This window comes from Mesocricetus auratus, unplaced genomic scaffold (genome assembly GCF_017639785.1).
Source record: "Mesocricetus auratus isolate SY011 unplaced genomic scaffold, BCM_Maur_2.0 Super-Scaffold_15014, whole genome shotgun sequence".
In the NCBI taxonomy this organism is placed as follows: Eukaryota; Metazoa; Chordata; class Mammalia; order Rodentia; family Cricetidae; genus Mesocricetus; species Mesocricetus auratus.
The window spans coordinates 71119593-71133967 of record NW_024429186.1 but is presented as its reverse complement, the minus strand read 5'-3'; the positions used below and the strand labels follow the sequence as shown (position 1 = coordinate 71133967).

Genomic DNA, 14375 nt, shown 5'->3' with positions numbered 1-14375 from the left:
AGAGCCTGAATTGTGTAGTATGCAGTGTGTTTGCTCAAATTGTACACATCTGCGAAAAACAAAGTTCTTATTTTTTCATTTAAAAAAAGCACGTGTATAATATTCTGCAATTTGAAAAGCCAATTTCGATTACTCCGGAAATCCAATTCCTCCTGCAAATAGCGACTGCTTAAATGGTACAGGGACCCTTCCTCAAGTGCATTTGGAAAGGTCAGTTGTAAAACAGTATTCACCCCATCCCAATTAGAGTCTCAAAGGCATGAAATGCTTAAGGGGGAGGAGAGGATTGGAGGTGAGAGGAGGGAAGAGATGCGTGAGTGATCCAGATCCATCCATCACACGCAAATCTAAACCGAGGAGAGTGGCATTTAAAACATTTTCTGGAACATCTTCTGTTGACATCTCCCAGTCTATAGGTCCCCCTGAACACTCACGTCCTGCCTTCCTGGCACCCCCACAGCCACCACCTCCTGCTCTGAGCGGTGGCGAAGGTCCGCAGTGGCGCGACCGCTCAGGTGAGGGGGCCACCCAGTCCCCAGGGCGCACAACGCTGGAGCCCATTTGCTGGAGCCGCGGCTGCGGGAGGGAGGGGGTTGGCCCGGAGGGGAAGGGGCGGGAGACGCCCGGAGAGTGCGGGGGAGGGGGACGCGGGGACGCTATGAGAGTCGGGAGGGGCCTGAGAGCGACGCTGGGAAAGGGGAACAGAGGGCGGGAGCGGCGGGGACGCGCGCTTCGCCTGGGTCGCCGGCGGACGCGCGCAGCAGTCCGAGCTTCAGACGCGCGGGAGCGAGGGACCTCGCAGGGACAGCCGGACTGGGGCAGCTGGAGGCGACAGCTTCTGAAACACGCACGACAGCTGCGCTTCGGGGTCTTGGGCAGTAGCGCCCCGGCGGGACGGTGGGCGTGGCGCGAAAACGTGAGTAGCCCTGGGTGTGTCTGGCGGTGGCACCGGTGACACTTAGTCCTGGTGGGGTGGACGCGGTTGGAGCGAAGCGAGGAGCCGGAGGCTGCCGCGTTGTCACTCGGACACCAGCTCCGGGGCTCAGCCCGGGCTCTTGTGGGAGTCTGGCAGCGTCTGCGGCTCGGGCGACACAGGTCGGCGACTTGGCTTTGCCTTGCAAGCCCCTCGACACAGCCGACACAGCCGCGGGCGCCCGCTGGAGAAAGGAGACGCGCGCCCGGGGGGACGCGGCTCAGACCCCGCATCTCCGGTGTCGCCGGCGGGCGCCCACCAGCTCCTTAGGTCCCAGGTCAACTTCTGTCTGGGCGCCGGTGCCCAGCGCCTTCCCGGAAGCCCTGCCTCGGGGTCTGCCCGTGGACAGATAGAAGGGCAGCACACAGCTTTCCGGGCTGGGAAGCGGAGGACCCGGAGTGTCGCAAGACAGGGTCGCAGGACGACGAGCGCTTGAGTCCCGCGGGGCGCGCAGCGGCGTGCGCGCGTTCGTGTCCCCGCGGACACATCTGGGCGTGGGCTTTGTTCAGATGTGCTCACACCTGAGCGAATCGCCGCGCTCAGAGGGTGACACTGACTGCCCTCCTCGGCTCTCCCAGCCCTGGCGTGGACTCGGGGACATCAGAGGAGAACAGCATAGATGTTGGGAGACGCCACCGCGCTAGGGACACTTGCAGGAGGCTTTGCTGGCCTCCAGGTGAGGGCCCTGGCAGTCCCCCTCACCACACCCAGCCTCTGAGGACAGGGGCTTGTCAGGGTTGGCGTGCAGGGTTCGAGAGACAGACTGGATAGAGCTTCTTCCCGGCCCTAGCTCAGAGGTGGGATCTGAAAACAGCTTCGCCTCTGGGATGCTGTGCTGAGCCTGGAGTGGCTGAGGCGCTGGAGCATCATCTAGCTGAGAGCGCCATCTGTGCTCGGCACCGCCCTGGGCCCTCCAGGCAGCGCGGGTGGGCGCCGCTGCACGCTGGTTCCCGCGGTGTGCGGGCCGGGCCACTCTCGGCTCGCATCTGCCACAGCACAGGGGGTGGGGGCCGGACACGGGATGTTGCAGTAGGCAGAGCCTAGGAGTCATTCTCTGAGAAGTGTTCCCTGGGTAGCAGGTGCAGCAGGAGAGTTCCCAGGGTCCATTGGCCTGGTGGGCAGGTTATTTCTTTCCCTTTCATCCCGGCTACCCCTTCTTAGCTTGAAGCTGGCTGGCGGTCCCTGCGCTCTGATCAGCACAGAGGGAAGACACCATGAACAAGAATCTCTCTCCTGTCTCACCCCTTGCCTCCTCCCCCAGCTCCATCCCCACCCCGCACCCAAGGCTCCAGCACCTGGCTATACCACTAGGGGAGATGTCCTGAGAGGGAAATGCAGTTTTCTTTCCCTGGTTTTGGATGGTTAATAGTCAGAAGTGTTCTGAAGAGCGGGGGCCCTTCCTTTCCAAGGCTCTAGCAGGAAGCTGTGGAGTAGAGTGTAATGGGACAGGAAGCCTTGGTTCTGCATGCACCAAGAGCTCCCCCTGGGGTTGTTCTGAGAAGGAGCACAGTGGTCACTGAATACAAACCTGATGAGTTGGGCTGCTTCTGAAACTGTCTTATGTTAATCATTCTTGGCTGTGAGACCTTTCAGAGGTTCTAAAACAGTGTAAGCAAGCGAATTCTTCCTGCATTAATAATTATGGTAACCAATGTTTTGGGAGCGCTTCAGGTGTGCCGGAAGTATGCACATATCACATCTGGCCTCAGTTCCCCTAACAACCCTACTTTAAAATAGGAGATAATGGCTTAGATGGGTCAAGTAACTTTCGCAGGACCACATAGACAGGGAGACATGGCGCGGGATTGGGATTGACTTTTTGTCTTGGTGATTTCCCATCCAAGACTTTGAAAGTGTGACCTTCTCAAGACTTCACACGAATTTAGAGGAAGACTAAAGTAGCCAACACCAAGAATGCTATGCATTACAAAGCCATTTTATTCTAGTTTCTTCAGACTTTTACTCATATGATTCCTTTATTTGCTCGTTTTTATTCCTATTTATTGTGTGTGTGTGTGTGTGTGTGTGTGTGTGTTTACACTGTATGGTTCAGAGGATAGCTCAGAGGACAAGTTTTCAAAAAAGGTCTTCCCCTCCCAAACTAGTTTACAAAGTAACACACCAGCACTCAAATCCTGGAACATGGTGTGGCACCGCCTGTAAAAGCCTCCTTGTGACCTCTTCCTGTCATTCTCCTGAAAGGTACCCACTAAATATCATCATGCTGACACTCTCACCGTGGCAGCTTTAAGTCCCAACTGAAGCCTGCATCAGCTGCCACCCGAGTCTGAACACTTTCTGTGCCAGGAGGATGACAACCCTGAACAAACAGGACCTGAACAAGGCAGCCATGCTGTGCTTGCCTGCATTGGGAAGCTTCTTGTGTGTGGACATAAGGAATGCTCAGGTCAGCTTTCAAAGGCGGAGATGGTAGATGAAGAGGGGTGAAGAAGTGTCTGACATTTGCAAAAGTGGCTGGGTTTAGAGCACACAAGGCTTTGCCACAGGACCCAATGTGGGTTCCAGCACCAGTATCAGGGGACTCACAAGTGCATGTAACCTCAGCTACAGGGGATCCAAAGACTTTGACCTCACAGGTGCAAACAGTCACATACTACTTACACAGAGATATGTACATTCACATGATTAAAAAATAATAAAATCAAACCTTTAAAATATCACTCAGATGTTCTAGTTTAAAATTTATGTTTTCCCATCCGAAGAAGCCCTTCACATACTTGGCAGGTAAACAAACCCTCCCTGGCAGGTGAGAACAACAAGGAACCTTGGTGCTAAGGGGGAAGAATTTAACTCATTGTTTGAAAAGATTGTTTGGCTTCCTCACCCCTCCCTCAAAAAGCCTTTATTGGCATCAAAGGGGAAAGTTCTTTTATCTCCAGATCGATTATGGTATAATTGAGAAAAAGGAGTTATGTACAGTTAAAGGCATACGGCTTGATGTTCTGATGTAGATATATGCTATGAGATGGTCACCCAACATAATTGCCATATTCATCACATCACCTTCTATATTACCATTTTCTTTCTTATTGTGAGGTGGGAACATTTAAGATTTACTGTCATAGTAAACTTCAAGAAAACTCCAATAATACTACAGTATTAGTGGCCATAATCACTATCCGATTCTTTAGATATCCAGAATTGATTATTCCAACCTCACGAACCCTTTGACCAATGTCTCCATTCCTCACTCACATCCCCATCCCATCTCCACTCCATGGGGCCACCATTCAACTGTATGCTTCTGAGTTTGATTGACATTTCTTGCTTCATCTTTCCCTCTTCTCTTTCTCTGTCTCTTCTTCCTCCTCTTTCCAACGTGCTTCCCTCCTCCTTTTTAATGATTTATTTTTTATTTTATTTTTGTTTCTCAAGACAAGGTTTCTCTGTAGCTTTGGAGCTTGTTCCTGGAACTCACTCTGTAGACCAGGCTGGTCTCAGACTCACAGAGATCTACCTGCATCTGCCTCCTGAGTGCTGAGACTAAAGGCATGTGCCACCACCACCTGGCTAAGGATTTATTTTTTATTGTATGTCTGTGGATATTTTGTCTGCATGTATGTTTGTGTCACATGTATGCAGTTCCCAAAAAACGCTGGAATGTGCTGGATCCTCTGGCACTAGAGTTAGTTGGTTGTGAGCTGCCATGTAGTTACTATGACTTAAATCCTAGTCCCTGGAAGAGCAGCCCATGTCCTTTTGAGCCATCACTTTAGGGCCCCTCTGCCTTGATACAGGATCTTGCAATATAGCCTAGGCTGGCTTTGAATTCTCAGTGTTCCCACATCCACCTTTCAAGCTAGGATTACCAGTGTAGGCCACTACACCTAGCTACCGAGGTTCCTAAGAATGAGAAAAAAATGAAATATGTCAACAAATAATTGTTGGTTTTCCTTCCCAAAGTGAGAGGGAGAAGGCTGTACGGAGGAGGAGGGATGTACTAGATTGGGTTTACCTTCATTTTTACAACTTGAGTTTGTTCATAATCAGTTATCTTTCAAAGGAGAGACTAATTCAATACATTTATGTAATATTTTTGCTGGGTTTCTTTTTACTATAATAAAGTATAAAATCTGCCATTGTAAGCATCTTAAAGTAAATAGATCGGTGGTATTAAGTGAATTCACACTTTGAGGAACCATGGTCCCTGTCCAGCCCCAGCATATTTATCTTCTTAAACTGAAACTTGGTACCTATTAAACAATAGCTCATCGTCTTTTCTCATCTCTGGCAACCACCATTCTACTCTGTCTCTATGAGTCTGACCAAGTATCTCCCATGAGTGGAGTCTTATAGCCTTTTATCACTGGCTTATCTTCGTACAATGTGTCAGAATTTCCTTCCATTGTACTCATAATTTCATTCTCTATGCCACATTTTGTCATTCATCTGTCAATGGACAGGCACATGGGTTCCTTTATCTTTTGGCTACTTATATGATGCCACTATAAGTATGGATGCATAAGTGTCTGCTTGAATCATGTTTTCAATTGTTTGGTGTATCTATATTGAGAAATTAGGCTGCCAGATCACATGGCACCTCTTTTAGAATTTATTTTAGGATCACCAATACTTTTAACTTTAACAGCTGCATCGTTTTTACATTCCCACCAATTGGGCAGTGGTCCCAATCTCTCCACATCTCAAACAACACATGGTACTTTCTGTTTTCTTGGTAAGAGCTATCATAATGGTTACAAAATACTGTCACTTCTACTTTTAAAGCTATAGAGTAAAAACTGGGGAGATGTCTCAGTGGGTAAAACATTTGCCATGGAGTCATGAAGACCTGAGTTCAAATTTCCTAATCCCATGAACTGCCAGATGTGGCATGCTTTTGCAATCTCAGTGCTCCTACAGAGAGAGAGGAGTAGAGATAAGAGGGCCCCTTAAAGCTCATGGCCCTGCCTCCCTGGAAGGCAGAAACAAAGAGACCCTGCCTAAAACAAGGTAGAAGGCAAGGACAGACACAGAGGTTGTCCTCTCACTGCAACGTACAGGCCATGGCACATCTGTGGCCCCATGTACTCAAACATACATGGACCATACAACCATAAACACAAAATAAAGCTCTAAATTAGTATGTCATGTTTTATGAAGACGGCACTCAAAGTTTTCCAATTTTTTTGATCTAACCCTTATTCACTAGGAGTTGTACAAACTCCATCGTTATGGCTGATCCTATATCTTGTATACTCTGAAACAGATACTGTGGTGTGTGTGTCATGCTCCAATATGAGACAGCATGGTGATTTTGTTTGTCCTGTTGATATTTTAATGTGTTGAATCAGAATACACACACACACACACACACACACTGTCTGTGGTGCATTTGTGCCAAATGATTTTGTTACAAGAATAGATTAAATTATTACACCTTGTTATTTCCCCAAAGTGACATGATTATTTTAATTCAGATCAAGATCATATGTACCCCAGGTCTGGAACAGATAGGAATATCTCCATGCTGAACGCTTAAGGATGTGCTGTAATTGTAATTTACTTCTGTGCATTGGGCGTTTCTTCATACCGTTGACTCTTCAAAGATGACACAATAACCCTCACCACCCAATTATAATTGCTTAGCTGAGCTAATAAAAAAAGATGTGGTGTCAACTTAATTGACCTATTTTATTGGCCTACAAGATTGGAATTACAAATTAGGGAAAAAATAGCAGCCTAATGGAGGGTGTCCCCCAAATAATTAAAAAGCTAGTGAGTGTAAGAATCGGCCAGTGTTGATCAACACAGACTCCTGAGCTGCTCACACTACCAAAGGTCTTACTCTGTTTCAAAACTTCACTAGCAAGTTCTGTCTGGTACTGTGTGCTCCCTTGTTATCTTCTCTATTGCCCTTCATTATTTCATTCAAGAATGATGGTGACAGTTCCTATTATACCAGAAGATCCTAAAATTCTCCTTAGTAAGTGACATATACTGGATATAGTATTTTACATATGTATGTTTGTTTATAATATATTCTACATCTTATGATATGCTTGGTGTGCTGGTTCAAAACCCACTCTCACTAGAAAAGTCTATTCCCAGGGCAATCTGAGGGAATCCTGTAGGAGGTCTTCCACGAGGCACTATGCAATGAATTTGATTTATCTTTCTCAAGTGGGCTGAGAGCATTCCAAAAATTCAGTATGTGTGTTCAGCATATAGTGATCTTTTCTCCAAATTTCCACTTTAAAGCTAATTCCATGCCACTCTCAGATGCCCTTGGCATTTGAATTGGTGATTTAAGCATGCATTTTTTTGCTAGCCGTACAAATGTAGCTTAAGCACTGTGAGCATATTCCCTCAAGGGAAGAGGCTAGGAGAGGAGGAGAGCGAATTTCTCACTAATTATGCCTTAAGGTAGGAATGGACTGTGCAAGAGCTTCATCCTGGAGGCTCTCTCTCTCTCTCTCTCTCTCTCTCTCTCTCTCTCTCTCTCTCTCTCTCTCTCTCTCTCTCTCTCTCTCTCTCTCTCTCTGGCTCTTTGAGGCAGGATGGCTTGCAAGCAAGCAGCCTTCCAAAGCCTGGTGCGCCTTTTCAGTCACCTCAATAGAGAGCTGAAAGGACTAAAGTGAACAAAGGAGGCCTGTTTTGCCTGCCCCACTTGCTGGGCTGTTGTCCTGGCCCCTTTCAGTGAAGGAGGGGGGAGCTGGGTCAAAGTTGAGGAACACTGAAAAGGAATTCAAGCTTCATGTCGAAATTTGAATTATAGCTTCAGTTTGAGTGCAGTGTAAATTAGTTTGAATTGAAATTTTGAATCTCTGGAAGCTTAAGTGACAGATGGTGCTGGAGCTCTCTACGTAGCTCCTGCATGGCATACCCTTAATGTTGAGTGCCCGAGCCAGGCACTCCGTAAACATCTAGTTAACTGACAAAAGTTTGAACACTGTAGGAAGTGCAGTTTGCTGCTGTACAGTGCATTAAGACATTGGAGTGTGTGAATTAAGGGGAGGCCCCCTGTGTCTGGCATACACTCAGATGTATTCGTACCTTCTAATTGCATTGCAAATATTCTTTTGATTATTCTGTGGCTTTCCCCTCTCTTATCTGGTTGAATAAAAACAGAAATGCCTAACCAGCTTCCATGTAAAAATGCATTACACTAGTTTGTTTGGCTTGTCTGCCGAGTATTTTTATGTATAGCAAAGTGAATTTGTCATAAGTATTGGCTAACCAGTAAGGTTTTGTTCTATATAATATAGTTATGAAGAATGATTTGGGCTTTCTGGTTCTAGTGGGGATGATGATTCATATTTGTTATTGAAGTTATAAATATGACACATGGTTCTGTTCAGTTTCATAGGTAGCATCCAATTAAAAATGTTTCAATAAAAGTTAGCTACAACAATAAAACAGTTACTAGGAAGTAGTTTACTAGGGCATAAATAAAATAGCAAACAATCTTGGCTAATTTAAAACTTCCTTAATTTTTCCATTAAAAGAAACCAAAAAATTTCAGATCTTGAAAAAAGAAAAATTGAGAGTTTAAAATGAACAAATTTTGTTTTGTTAACTAACTCTTTTATTTTTGCATTTCTTTTTTTTATTTAGGTTAGAAACAATCTTGTTTCACATGTCAATCCCAGCTCCCTCTCCCTCCCCTTCTCCCCCTCCCACCCCACCAGGTCTCCCAGTCCCCCACCCAATCTCCACTCTGATCCCCAGGGAGGGTGAGGTCCTCCATGGTTGATCCAGTAACTGTCATTTCATCCAGGGCAGGGCCTAGGCCCTCCCCCAAGTGTCCCGGTTGAGAGAGCCTCCCATATTGTGGCATGGGTACTCAAACTCTATTTGTATGCCAGGGATAAATACTACCCAAGGCCCCATATATTACCTAGGCCTCCTCACTGACACCCACATTCAGGGGATCTGGGTCAGTCGTTAACTAATTCTTTAAATGATTTGATGGCCTTGCCTTTGGTTCTAAACACTCACTCACATGTGCATTCCTGCATGCACATACATACATACATACATACATACATACAATTTGCTTCAGATTAATTCTTTTAGCTCATGTGACTGAATGCATGTTTCTTCCTCTTAAAACTAAACTACATTTTAAATGCTGGGGTTGGAAACTCCATGGCTTGAAGTATTATGTGTTTCCAGTAGCAGTTATCATGATGCAAAATTAGAGTGGATGGTAGGATACCTCAAGGGTTGACTGCTCTCCTGGAGCCATGAGGGGATGTTTGAAATAGCAGATACTGAGAAAGTCCATGATCTGATTCATTCTCTGGAGCTGAGGATGAGAGATTAGAGAGATGAGGGGCTATAGAGGGTTTGGCTGGAGAGAAGGCTCAGTAGCACACTGAGAATTAGGACATCCCAGACAAGTATCCTGCGTCAGAAGGAATGAGATTTATGTAAGTAATGAACAGAGTGAGAACATAGCAATGTAAGCTTAATAATACAAAATCCCAAGGGATAAATTAATAAAAAGTAAAAATTGATGATGTCTGGCTAATCCATTATTGGATATATTTTATTTTATTGTGAGATATCAGGTCATTGAAGAAATGTGGCATCCTAAGACAAAAATAATTCATAAAATAATCTATAAAACAAAATATCACAATGTATTTTCATTGAGAAGAAATTGAGAGTTTCCTAAGAAGTGACACCAAAAGTTACCTCAGTATTTATGCTTTATGAGATGCTTTAGCACTTAAATTCCTGGCCAGGTCTGCTCTTCTTCCCAGCCATTTTGTTCCTTTGTGTACCAGTGGTCACCATGGGGAAGTTAGATAGATGACCTGTGAATTTAGCCAACCAACCTAGGATTATCATTCATTGCCAATAGAGTTCTTTCCTTTGCACAGAATTGTATGACTCAGCTCCTAAAACACATCAAAGTTCAATTTAGAGCATTTTTAGGTGTGTATATGAAAGAATGTATTCACTCAGTCTACTGAAGGGGTGTAGCACACAGACACACGGGGAACCCCGTCAAGTGAAGTCAAGTCAATTAAGAGGGAGACATGTGGCAATGGAGGAAAATATCTCAGCTGTGTGAAAATACTGGTTATTTGCAATAAATGATATTGAGAGGTGACATTCCATATACCAAAGAGAAAGGGATGAGTAAGTAGTTATCTGGGTCCGTTGAGCCTTACTCGTGATAGCATCCTTCCAGAATTCCCTGGGTAACTGACTAAGGCACCTGGGTCCTCCCACTGTTCTGTTGGGAGCCTGAGCCGCCTTTGCACATGGAGATGTGCATGTGAGAGTCCCATGTTTGGTGGTGGATAACTAAATGCATGAATATGGCAAAATGTCAGTCTGTTGAATGAGCTTTTGTTAGAGAGAGTGGGGGGAGACTTGATGCTTTGCCCTGGTGTGAAGACAAGTGAGATCTAGACCACGGGCAATCAAGCATTCACGACTGCAAGCCTGTAAATTCTGCAGACTGTGATTTGCTCTGTGCTTCCAAATCAGGCACTTGAGCTGGCAGGTGAAATGGTTCAGTGAAGAAAGGTGCTGTTTCTTAAATCACTGTAAGTCGATCTTAAATGCTGTCTTTGTGACCCCAAGGACCTCCACTAAAAATTTCCGCCTCTGTGCACCCACCGTAATTCTGGATTTATACAAGGCATTCCTTTCCCTCACTTTCTGAAGCTGTTATCCGTCCTTTCCCTCTAGGGGTGTGTATGCATGGCAGCATGTTCACTGAGTTAAGCACTCCCTGAGATTGCTTTCTACCCTGTGAATTTGCAGAAACTGGAATAAAGGTGCACGGGACCAACAGGAAAAGGAAGAAAGCCCGCTGCGGCTTTAAAACCACGACTTTGTCCCCACTTTGCCTGGCCCCGCCATCCTCGTACATATTGTTTGCTTCATATTCTGAGATGTGAGTTGCCTTACTGCAGGTCCATTCCCATCTAGTTAGTGGGTCTACAGGGACTGGGTTCAAGGCACAGCTGCCATATTGAGAGATTATCCCAGACTTGAAAGTTATGTGGATGGCATCCTTGGTTAACGAAAGTTTCAGAAGCATTAGTTCATTCTGTGTTGATCAGGAAACCTCTTTTTGCTGCAGGACATTGAAAGAGTTACGTGTGTATTTTTCTTCCTGAAAGAATGTTATTGAAAAACTAGACCTTTTTCATCCCCCACCCCTACTTCAAGAGGGCAAAGAACTGTCACAAATGACATTTGAAAACAAATATACAGAGGGAACAGTGATGCAGATGTGTGTTGTGAGATGGAAGAGGCCAGACATTTGATTCACCATTGCGTACTGACAAATTTGCCTCAGGTATATGCGCATATGCTGCATCCTTAGTGACATCTGTGTGTGGGCGTTTGAATGTATTTGGCCCCCATAATCTCATAAGGAGTGGCACTAGTAGGAGGTGGGACTTCGAAGTTAGAGGAAGTGTGTCACATTGGGGGCGGGCCTTGAGGTTTCTTATGCTCAGAGTACCACCCAGTGAGTCAGTTGATTTCCTGTTGCCTGCAAGATGTAGCTGTCTCAGCTTCAGCACCACCGTTACCTGCTAGCCGCCATGCTCCCTGCCCTCTGATAGTTCACTGAACCTCTGAAACTATGAGTGAGCCCCCCCAAATTAAGTGTTTTCTTTATAAGAGTTGCTGTCATCATGGTGTCTCTTCACAGCAATAAAAACCCAAGCTAAGCACTGTGTCTACCTGATTTTGAATCAATGAAGTGTTCCCATGCTGCAATCTGATAGACTGGAACCTTTATCAATGCTGTGTAATTAGAACTGTTGAAAATACATTATATTCTTAGTTTCCAGTGTGTGTGTGTGTGTGTGTGTATGTGTGTGTGTGTGTGTGTGTGTATGTGTGTGTGTGTGTGTGTGTGTGTGTAGATTGAATTAATGTAATAAAATAAGGTGAAAATTCAACAAATTATTTCATCAGTTGTATTCAGTGTCAATGGCTTTTGAACTCTAATTGAGTTTGTTTCAAACCAAAATGACATTCATAATTTTAAAGGAGACAGTCAGTAATTGTTTTTTTGTGTCTGCCATGGATAGCTAGTGACCTTACAAATGAATAAAGTATAAAATCCATTAAATTTATTCATCTTACGAATGGCATATGTTTAGAAATTTGATACACAATTGTAGTGTGGCTTGTGGGGAGGTGGGTTCATACCATCGTGATACTTCACATTTATCCTGTTCTCTTGCTCCTTGGTGGTGTGATGAGTGCTATAAAACATTAGTTGCTCACCTGCCATAGACCCTGAGCTTGAGAAATGGGAACGTAGACTGGGTTGAACCATGTATCCTTAAACTGATGGTTTATATTTCCCTCTTCTGTCTGTTGGTGCCGGGGATTGAACCCAGGGGCATCATTCATACTAGGCAAATGCTCTACCACTTAGTCAAATTTCCAGCCCCCTACTTGAAGTCCTATCCCTCAACACCTTAGAATATGACCTATTTGTATATATGATTTTTATATTTTAAGTGGAGTAATTGGGCTGGGTCCCAGTACACTATTACAAGTGGTCTCACTTAAACGGGGAGTTTAAAGAAAGACAAATGAGAAAAAGCCATGTCAAAATGAAGTCAGAGGTCCAAAACCTGAAGAAGACCAGAGATTGCCAGCAAACCACCCAGAGCTAGACTAGACACATGGTGCAGTCTCCTCCAAATCCTCATAAGGGACTAGTTCACCAACCTCTAATGCTGAACTTCTGCCTTCTAGACCTGTACAACAATAGGTGTATATTTCTTAAGTCTGCTAGTATGAGGCTCTATGATACAGCAACCCCAGTCAGTGAGCAAATACAGAATTAAATGAGTCCTCTGTTTCTAAACAAAGAGGTGGCATGTCTCTCTGCGCTCCTTTATCTAAATATACATTTCTATCTGCCGAGTGTGTGTATCAAGTGAATATGTAGGTATAGATCTGATATTTAGCTATGTAGGTATAAAGCTGATGCTTAGAGTAGTCAGTACACTTTGAATTCTGATATATATTCTAATATGCATATTAGGGTTTGTGGGGGAGTATTATTTCTTTAACCAGACAAATGAATGAAGTTGGAAATTTAACTGGCTGAAGACTTCTTGGTAGTCAAGTTGGCCCCAACTTTGCTCTCTTTATCAAGTATAAATTGTTCTCACCTGGGAAGGTTTGCTGATGTCTCTGCAGGTGTTCTGGGGCTGCTTGCTAATCAGAAGGCTCCTTTTGACACATGAAATGCTAAGCTGATGATGTTGACTCTCACTGAGGAACTCAAGGCCTGGATGAGCTCTCAGACAACCTCAGTCTGAATGCTGCTTTGAATTTCACAGCTCACAATAATCAAGGGGGACTGCTGACTGTTCAAAGAAGCCTGATTGCTGAGAGCTTTGAATCAACCTGAGTATTAGATTCTAAAGTAAATTCTGAAGTCAATTCAACTGATCTTTTGTGAAGTCTGCTCAGTTGGTGTGAATGGGTATTTTTCATTTCCTGTAGGAACAGCCTTGCCTATCTTAGACACTAGGCTCTAGAGCGGTAGCTCTGCCTATGGTCCTTTGCATGGTGTTTAATAGACAGCTCCATTTAAAAAAACGGGTTGAAGTGCTTTAAAGAATACAAATGAAATATTTAGTATGGCGATACTTGGAAAGAGTGACCAAAGACTGTTCAGCTGTTTTTGTTTGTTTGTTTGTTTTGTTTTTGTAAGACTTGGTGATTTCATTTTAACATATCAGCCATAACTATTCATTAATTTGAGATTTTCTTCTGGTAATAATATTTTGTTTTTGCTATGGATTGAAAATTTGTTTATGATCCTGTTGGGGTGGGGGACTAATGAGAGAGACTTCACCATCGTTCATCAGGAATACTTTTTTTAAAAGAAAAAATAATGTTTTAAACAGAAAAATATTTTCTGATGGCTGCTGGTGAAATTTTAATATAATCTTATTATATTTAGCCCTTCCCTTTCCTCCCTTCAAACCCTCCCATATAGCCCTTCTTACTCTCTTTCAAATTCATGTCCTATTTTCTTCATTAATTGTTATATGTATATGTGTATATACATACATTTTCCTAAATATTACCTGTATAGTGTTACTCTGTGTGTTTTCAGGGCTTTCCATTGGGTAAGTAACTTGTATGCTCTTTACTAGCAAGACTATTTCTCCCACTCTGGGCATCCCTTAGTTGCCTGTAGTTCTCTGTGTAGGGTTGAGGACTCCTGATCTTCTAGAGGGCACATTGGCATGTCTACTGTTGTTTCCCTTGTTGTGTCTCTGAGTTATATCAGATGCTACACTCCTAAAGTCCCACCAACCCGACTGATTAAACATGAGCTGACCTAGGATCTAACTTTGAAACATGACTATCTTAATTTTCACCTGTTTTCAGCCTCTGTTTAATATGCAAAATAGCATATTGAAAGGTA

The 14375-nt window shown here is 44.3% G+C and overlaps 1 protein-coding gene across 27 annotated transcripts in view; it reads left to right on the top strand.

The window, feature by feature from the left end:
• The first annotated feature begins 785 nt into the window (after positions 1–785).
• Nrcam (neuronal cell adhesion molecule) overlaps positions 786–14375 on the top strand; it is a 276086-nt gene continuing 262496 nt past the window's right edge. For all 27 annotated transcript variants that reach the window (XR_005876354.1, XM_040743161.1, XM_040743153.1 and 24 more), the window contains exon 1: positions 786–916. The gene's annotated coding sequence lies outside the window, so the exon portion shown is untranslated. The remainder of the gene's footprint in view (positions 917–14375) is intronic.